The sequence below is a fragment of the Mus caroli genome, chromosome 1, assembly GCF_900094665.2.
Source record: "Mus caroli chromosome 1, CAROLI_EIJ_v1.1, whole genome shotgun sequence".
In the NCBI taxonomy this organism is placed as follows: domain Eukaryota; kingdom Metazoa; phylum Chordata; class Mammalia; order Rodentia; family Muridae; genus Mus; species Mus caroli.
In genome coordinates, this window is record NC_034570.1 from 78,916,459 (window position 1) to 78,924,805 (window position 8,347).

General features: G+C 47.8%; 1 protein-coding gene across 1 annotated transcript in view; it reads right to left on the minus strand.

Annotated features, from left to right (window-relative positions):
• The window catches only part of Nmur1 (neuromedin U receptor 1), a 35,502-nt gene extending 30,816 nt beyond the window's left edge, over positions 1-4,686 (minus strand). The window contains exon 1 of the mRNA XM_021174431.1: positions 4,654-4,686. The gene's annotated coding sequence lies outside the window, so the exon portion shown is untranslated. The remainder of the gene's footprint in view (positions 1-4,653) is intronic.
• Positions 4,687-8,347: the final 3,661 nt, after the last annotated feature.

Here is an 8,347-nt window from a genome sequence, read left to right on the forward strand (position 1 = left end):
TAATACAATATTGATGGGACCCCAAACTAAAAAGTGTCCAAGCCACTGGGGTTACTAATGACCTATGTTCTATTACCACGAGACACTTTGTGCAGTGACTGTGCTTTTGAGTTCAGGGTGAACGAGGTACAGAGCCCAAAGCTCACACTCATCCTGCACTGTGGATCTGGGGCTCAGACAATCCTGATGGGTTATCCACCCGCAGAAGTCAGTGCTGAGCGCTCCTGAAATACCACAGAACTAACAGTAGGGGGCAGCAGAGAGCTGCACCAGCCCAGGTTAGGCTCCTTCTGATGTCATTTGTTCAGTGTAATTTTTTTTTTTTTTTTTTTTTGAGAGTCGGGCACTTGAGACAGGGTTTCTCTGTGTAGTCCTGGCTGTCCTGGAACTCACTCTGTAGATCATACTGGCTCTGAACTCAGAGATCTGCCTGCTTCTGCTTCCAAAGTGCTGGGACTAAAGGTGTGCGTCCCACACTTGGCTTTGGCTGTTTTGTTTTTATTTACATTTTTTTAAGAGTGAAAGGCTAACATAAGCCTTTTGGGAACTGCCACATTGTCATCTGAGATCCAGACATACCTGCCGTTCTACATTTTTGTTTTGTTTTGTTTAGTATTTGCATACAAATTACATATCTGGGGTGGGACGCAAGCTAAAAATGAAATTAACTTTTGGTTCCTGTCTACCTTTTACACACAATACTTTGAGAAAACTTAATTTTAACTGTGGCCCATCATGTGAGGTCAGGCCTGGAGTTTCTTATTATTGACATAGTGTCAGGCCTCAAACAATCTTGGATTTTATGTCTGAGAACAGTTCTAGTTTCATTTCCTGCTGGGATAAAACCCTGAGTGAAACAGTCTGGGGGTGGAGAGGGTTGACTTCATCTTATAGTTACATCCACCACTGAAGGAAGCCAGGACGGAACAAAACAGGATCTTGGGGGCGTGGGGTGGGGGTGTGGGGGGAAGCTGGACATGGTGACGCACATATTTAATCCCAGCACACAGGGGCAGAGGCAGGTAGATCTCTGTGATTTTGAAGCTAGCCCAGTCTACACAACAAATTCCAGGCCAGCCAAGGCTACATAGTGAAACCTTGTCTCTAGAACCAAAAGCAGAACAGAGAAAGAAATCACTAAAGGAACTAGAGCAACTCTGGTGCTCATTCAAAGACCTACGCTTAGCTGGCTCAGGAAACCCTGCCGTTCAGAATTGGCCCTCCTCTACCAATTGACAATCCTCTACAGACATGCCCATGGGCCAATCTGATCTGGGCAAGCCATCACCTGAGACTCTTTTCTCAGATGACTTAGGCTGTGTCAGGTTGACAGGGCTAACTGGGACAGGGATATTCCACTTGTGACATGTTGTGGTTGTTGATAAAAGCTGTGTTAAGGAGCCCAGGGGCTTGGGCATCCTAGGTAATCGCTCTGCCAGGGAACCACGCCCAAGCCCCATCAGTTTGTGTTTAGGTTGGGCTTGGCTGAAATCGTCTTTGGGCTTCACCTGCTCCCACACAAGGCTGCAGTAAGCTGGGTGGAGCGAGTTGGTCCAGGTCCCAGTATTCACATGAATCTACTTGTGGCCTGGGTATGGGACAAACTGGGCCACATTTATGTCGCCACCAGGTGGTTCAGACTTCTTTCTGTAGCTGGCCCCCCAAAGGAGCAAGAACAGCCAAGGCCTGGGGCACCAATGCCTCAGAGCACCGCGTTGCTCTGGCCTGCTGACCTCCTGACCTAGGAACTTCATGGCTATGTGCTTATCCCATAAATGGGGAAAGCAGTCTTTTTCTTTGACACAGGGGACTTCAAAAAAGTGTCTACCACACAATCTCTCTTCTGTCCTGGCCAAGCACATCCTTGTACAGGGACAATGACAGACCCTTGCCAATGAATAGTTCACTGGCCTCTATGGCCCTGGGATGAAGTTCAAAAAAATTCAATGTATTTTTTGAAGATGCATCTGGGTAGTGGGTAGGGTTCCCACTAAATGAGGTGCTACAGATGGAACTGGAGCTCCCTAAAATAGTACACTCTAATGTGTTGAAGCCCTAATCCTCAACATCACTGTAATTAGTGGCAGGGCCTTTAAGGGGTAACTAAAGTAAATCCAATTTACTCATTAGAGTCGTTAGAAGATGTTATCTGAAGCTGTGCTGGAACATCTGTATAATCCCAGCGCTCAGGAGGCTGAGCCAGAAGGATCTGGATTTTTTTTAAAGATTTATTTATTATTATATCTAAGTACACTGTAGCTTACACACCAGAAAAGGGTGTCAGGTCTCATTATGGATGTTTGTGAGCCACCATGTGGTTGCTGGGATTTGAACTCAAGACCTTCGGAAGAACAGTCTGTGCTCTTAACCACTGAGCCATCTCTCCAGTCCCAGGATTTGGAATTTGAGGCCAGCCTGGGCTACACAGAACCTTGTCTCAGAATATCAAAACCAAGAAAGAAAGTAGAGGGGAGGGGGGTGGGTAGGAGGGAGAAGGAAGGAAAGAAGGAGAGTGGAGGGAGAAGAGGAGAGAGGGGATGAAGACGGACCAGCACAGACAGCAGACACCACATGAGGACACAGTAAAGAAGGTGACCTCCTGCAAACCCAAGCCCAACAGTTCCCTGACCTGGGACTCCCAGGCTCCAGACCTGTGAAGAAACAAGATGCCCAGGGCCAATGACAAGAACAGGAAGAGGAAGACTAGAAAGGATTGCAGGGAGGTGGCCTTTGAACGCCAGATGGAGGAGACTCTTGTCCCTAGTAGATCAGGGGGACCAGGCTTGGCTGATGGTCTAGGGTCTGTTGTTCTACATAGATTACTAATAGACCTTTGGGACTAGGAGAGAGCCCCAGGGCCCCATCTGTAGGTCTTGCCAACCTCCTGATCCTGGGAGACCTGTGCACTTCTACAAATACATATCTGGTCCATTGAGCTATGTGGTGACAAGATAACAAATGGCTTATTTTTAACTGGCACATACTTATTTGGGCACATGCCTACAACTCTGTGTGTGTGTGTGTGTGAGAGAGAGAGAGAGAGACAGAGAGAGACAGAGACAGAGAGACAGAGAGACTGGGGCACAATATATGGTGTTCTGCAAGCTCCTCACTGAATTTTTTAAAGATATATTTGTCGCTTTATGTGCATGAGTGTTTTGACTGAATGCATATATGCCCACCATGTACATGTCTCATGCTCACTAATTCAGAAGAAAACCTCAGATCCCCGTGACTAGAGTTATAAATGCTCATAAGCCGAGTGGAAGCAAACCCAGGTCCACTACAAAAAGCAACGAGTGTTCTTGTGCACTGTCATCGCTCCAGCCCCCTCTCCTTTAAAGAAAATCACATGTATGAGTTTATTTTGTATGGAAAGGACATGTCTGGAGATCAGAGAACAACATCTGGGAGTCAGTTCTCTCCTCTGCCTTCTCCAGGATTGAAGTCAGGTCACCAAGCCTGACAGCCAGTACCTTTACCTAATGAGCCTCATCTTTGAGAACCTGTCCGGTCGCATTGGTGATACTAAAGGACCTTTAGGAGTGACAGAGAAGGCGGCAGGAGGGACATTATAGATTCATCACAACTTCCACTATGGCTTCTCAATACTGGTCTGTCCAGTGTATTGGCCCCTTAAGCCTGCACATAGCCAGGCCATATGATGAGATTGGAACTACCCAGCTCCCTGGACGGTCAGCTTACTCCACACAGTGACTTGGGAGTGGCCCACCCAAGGCCCTGGAGATGGGGGCAACAAAGCTGAACCCTGAGCTGGAATGATGGGGGCGGGACTAGGGAGAGCTGAGGCTGCCTTTATTATAGAGAATGGGTGGGAGCTGCGCTTTCTCAGTCTGTCCCACTCTGTGGGCATGTGGGCAGTGCTCAGGATTTTATTTGCATCCAGGACCTGAGTTTCTGGGATATGTAAGAAGGAATTTATTTTGACTTGCAAATGCAATTTAGTGATTTAAATACTGTGTAAGCCTTGTTAAAAGGGCAAATGAATTATGGAAGTTTTGAAACAAAAGCTCCCAAAGACAGATCCTGTGCCATGACGAAATAAGTCTGAAACATTGGCTGCTCAGTGGCTGTTTGGTGGAATCTCCTAACTGTAGTTCCAATGCTTGGGAGGTGTTTTGTATGAGACAGGGTTTTTACTAGGTAGCCCAGGCCAGACTTGAACTTCTTGTGTGTGGCATATGGGATAAGAACCTTAAATGCCTGATCTTCCTGCCTCACTCAGCCTCCTGATCGCTAGAGTTCCAGACCTAGACCACCATACCTGGCTGTGAGTGGGGATTTATATAATTTAGTTAAAAGTCCCTTAAGGCAGAAATATCAAATGTTATTTTTCATAGTTTGTGATTTGTCTTAAAATGTTTAGATTGCAACAGTTCTCAACCTGTGGGGTTGAGAACCCCTTTGGGGGTGGAGTGACCCTTTCACAGGGGTCACATGTCAGATATCCTGCATATCAGATAGTTACATTACGATTCATAAGGGTAGCAAGATTACAGTTATAAAGTAGCAACGGAAATCACATTATGGTTGGGGGTTATCACCACAACACGAGGAGCTGTATTAAAGGGTCTCAGCGTTCGGAAGGTTGCTACTGCTTTAGAGCACTTTTGACTTATGTCCATTTCCCACCTTGGAGTTTCTTTGCCAGCTTTAACACTGAAAATTATTTCTCTCCCCGAATCAGTTGCCTGTAAACTTCTGTGTGGCCTTGGTCTCTCCTAGTGTCTCCCTCTGGAGTCCATCTGGAAGAGAAAGTGCTAGGCTAAGCCAGTGTTTCCCTGATGCTAAGCAATCACCTAGTACTGCTGTGTGCTGTCCTCGCTGTCCCCCTTCTCAGTGGCCCCAAGGGCAACCTCTGTTCTCTGCAGGAAACCTCCACTCTCCCAGCAGTCACACAAAGGCCTTGGCAAGCCTGGCATGGGCCACGCCCACTAAGGGCTTTTACCTTGGAGACCTAGACACAAACAACTTAAATCTCCCTTAGAAGGATTCTGGTTCTCTCCAAGCCCTGCCCGGCTACAGTTTATGCTCCCAGAACCTGGCCTTTTCCAGCTTCTCCTCTGTGGGCAGCAGCCTGAACCTCCTTCATTTCCTGGGAAGTGGGGCCTACACAACAAGCCCCTGCTCTAACCCAGCCCTGCCCTCCTAGCTCAGCCAACCCTTCCTAGAAGGTAGGCTCAGTAACTCAAGAATGCCTTTGGGGTCCCAGCCCCCACCCACGGGGCTCATTAGACTGTTTCTTCCAAATGAATTTGGTGTGTCTTCTAAGTGGAATTCCCACACCATCTGCTCCTGTTTTCTCCATTGCCTTGTTTCTCAAACAGTCAAGAAAGAGATCTTCAGGGAAGACTCAGGGCAAGTGTTGGCTCCTCAGAGCACCAATATTCAGAGAATCTGGCCCCAGGGACAGCCGGTCCCATAACTCAAGCTTCCAGGGACTTTATCAGGTATCCCCAAGGTGGCCTCAACAGTAGCCATGTGGGAGGTTTGTGCACTGGCCCCACCACCACCACACCCCTCAAGCTGAGTAAGAACATGGGGAAAATGCTGGCAGGGACCACGGTGCCTAAAAAAGCTCCAGATCTGGAGCCAGGAATTAAGGTGGAAAATACAGATCTGCACCCAGGAGTTAAGGTGGAAAATACAGAAGGGCCAAACTCCTAGGGCCTAATCAGGAGTTAACAGCCAGAGGAGGGGTATAAAGAGTGGGAGAGGGCTGGAGAGATGACTCCGTGGTTAAGAGCACTGAATGCTCTTCTAGAGGTCCTGAGTTCAATTCCCAGCAACCACATGGTGGCTCACAACCATCTGTAATGGGATCTGATGCCCTCTTCTGGTCTGTCCAAAGGTAGCAACAATGTACTCACATGCATGAAATAAGTAAGTAAATCTAAAAAAAAAAAAAAAAAAAAAAAAAAATGGTGGAGAGCATAGCAAGATACTTTGGGTGGGTATAAGTGTGCCCTAACCATGCTCACACTGGCAGGCGGAAGCAGTGTGCCCGCCTGCTCTAACTTAGCTACAGGCCTGCAATAAGTTTATAAGATGAATCCTGCAGGTGTTAAGGCACAGGCTTGAAGTCTGCTTTTCTATTTTATCCTATTTTTTATCCTTTTCATTTGTTTGCTTCTTGGACACAGTAAGTCGTACAGCCCAGGCTAGCCTCCCGTTTGCTGCAGGCTTCCTGAGGTAGCTAGCTCCTTGGTTTGCTGAGATGGAGCAGGGTCTCTCAAGTAGCACAGGTTTTTCTCAAACTTCAAATGTAGTCAAGAATGACCTGGTACCCCTAATCTTCCTGCCTTCACCTTCCACATCCTGGGTGTCTTAGTCAGGGCTTCTATTCCTGGACAAAACATCATGACCAAGAAGCAAGTTGGGGAGGAAAGGGTTTATTCAGCTTACACTTCCACACTGCTGTTCATTACCAATGGAAGTCAGGACTGGAACTCAAGCAGGGCAAGTAGCAGGAGCTGATATAGAGGCCATGGAGGGATGTTCTTTACTGGCTTGCCTCACCTGGCTTGCTCAGCCTGCTTTCTTATAGAACCAAGACTACCAGCCCAGAGATGGTACCACCCACAAGGGGCCTTTCCCCCTTGCTCACTAATTGAGAAAATACCTTACAGTTGGATCTCATGAAGGCATCTCCCCAACTGAAGCTTTCTCTGTGATAACTCCAGCTGTGTCAAGTTGACACAAAACTAGCCAGTACACTGGGATTACAAGTTTGTGTGTCACCATGCCAGGCTGCACATAGATTTTTTTTTTAATTCGTGTGTGTGTGTGTGTGTGTGTGTGTGTGTGTGTGTTTATGAACTCATGGACCACGTAGGATGCAAGTGTTCTTAGAGGCAGAAGAAAGTACCAGATCTCCTCTCCTGGAGACTAGGTTACAGGTAGCTATGATCTGCTCTACTCGGATGCTGGGAACCAAACTCCAGTGCCCAGGAAAACCAGCATGTGCTCTTAACTGCTAAGCCATCCCTCCAGCCCCTTTCTCTCTCTCTTTCTCCCCTTTTCTTTCTTTCTCTCAAATACACTCCCCTCCCCAGCCTTTTCTTTCACATAGATATTTATAGCATTTGAAATGAAATGAGTCAGGGGATGTGGTCTAGTTGCTACTAGCCCTAGGTTTGACGGTCATAAACTGCACCACATAAAACCAGGCATTGAGGCTGGGGAGGTGGTTCAGTGGGTATCAGTGCTTGCTAAGGATGAGGACCTAAGTTTGAATCCCCAGCACCCTGATAAAAAGCAGGGCACTGCTGCATATGCACAACTGTGGTCCTGGCACAGTGAGGAAGAGGCAAGAGAGTCCCTGGAGCTTGTGGCTACAGCTCCAGGATCAGGGAGAGACCCTGCCTCAGGGTAGAATGACTCAGATCCTCCTATGGCCCCTGTGTGTACAAAGAAGTGTGTACTCACTGTTACACACCCCTGTGTGCAACACATCATATAACACACACACACATATCTCTTTGAAGAGTTTTTTATACAGTTCCACTTAGTTCCCCTGATGTGGGGCCTATCTCAGAAAATTAGGTGGAGGGAGCTGAGGAAAGCCGAGGGTCCAGGGAGGGTGAAGAGGGGGACACTGGAGGACAGGACACTCGACAGAAACAATTCAAGGGTAAGCTTGTTCTGGCTGGTGCTTTAGAGACATGTCGCCGGTGTATCATGACAGGTGGCATGGTGACAGTTGCTCACATCACAGCAAACAGGAAGCAGAGAGCATGGCTGGAACCCAGGGTAAGCATGACCTACAAAGACCCTGTGCCAGGGACCTAGTTCTGCCAGCCAAGCCCCACTTCCTTCAGGCTCCACAGACTTCAGAACGACCCTACAAGCTGAGGACTGGGTGCTCAAATACGTAGGCCTGTAAGGAACAGCCCTAATTTAAGCCATCACTTCAGAGAAGGAGCCAGGGACAGGGGACCAGGAGAGGCAGCATGGGAGACAGCACAGGAAGGATAGAGGGGGAAGTCTGTGTTCTGTGATGGAACTACTACAGTGTGACCCAGAGCCATTAGGTTGCATCTGCAGGCATGGTAAGTCAGTTACCATACTGGCCAGCATCCCTCCACCACAGACCATTGATTATCTTTTGTTGTTTTTAAAGAAAATTTCTTACTATGTAGCCTTGGCTGTCCCGGAGCTTGTTATGTAGACCAGGCTGGCCTCAAACTCACAGAGCCACCTGCCTCTGTCTCAGGAGTGCTGGGATTAAAAACTTCCACCATCACCACCTGGCCCAAGAGTATAATTGCATTTCTTCTCTCTCTCTCTCTCTCTCTCTCTCTCTCTCTCTCTCTCTCTCTCTCTC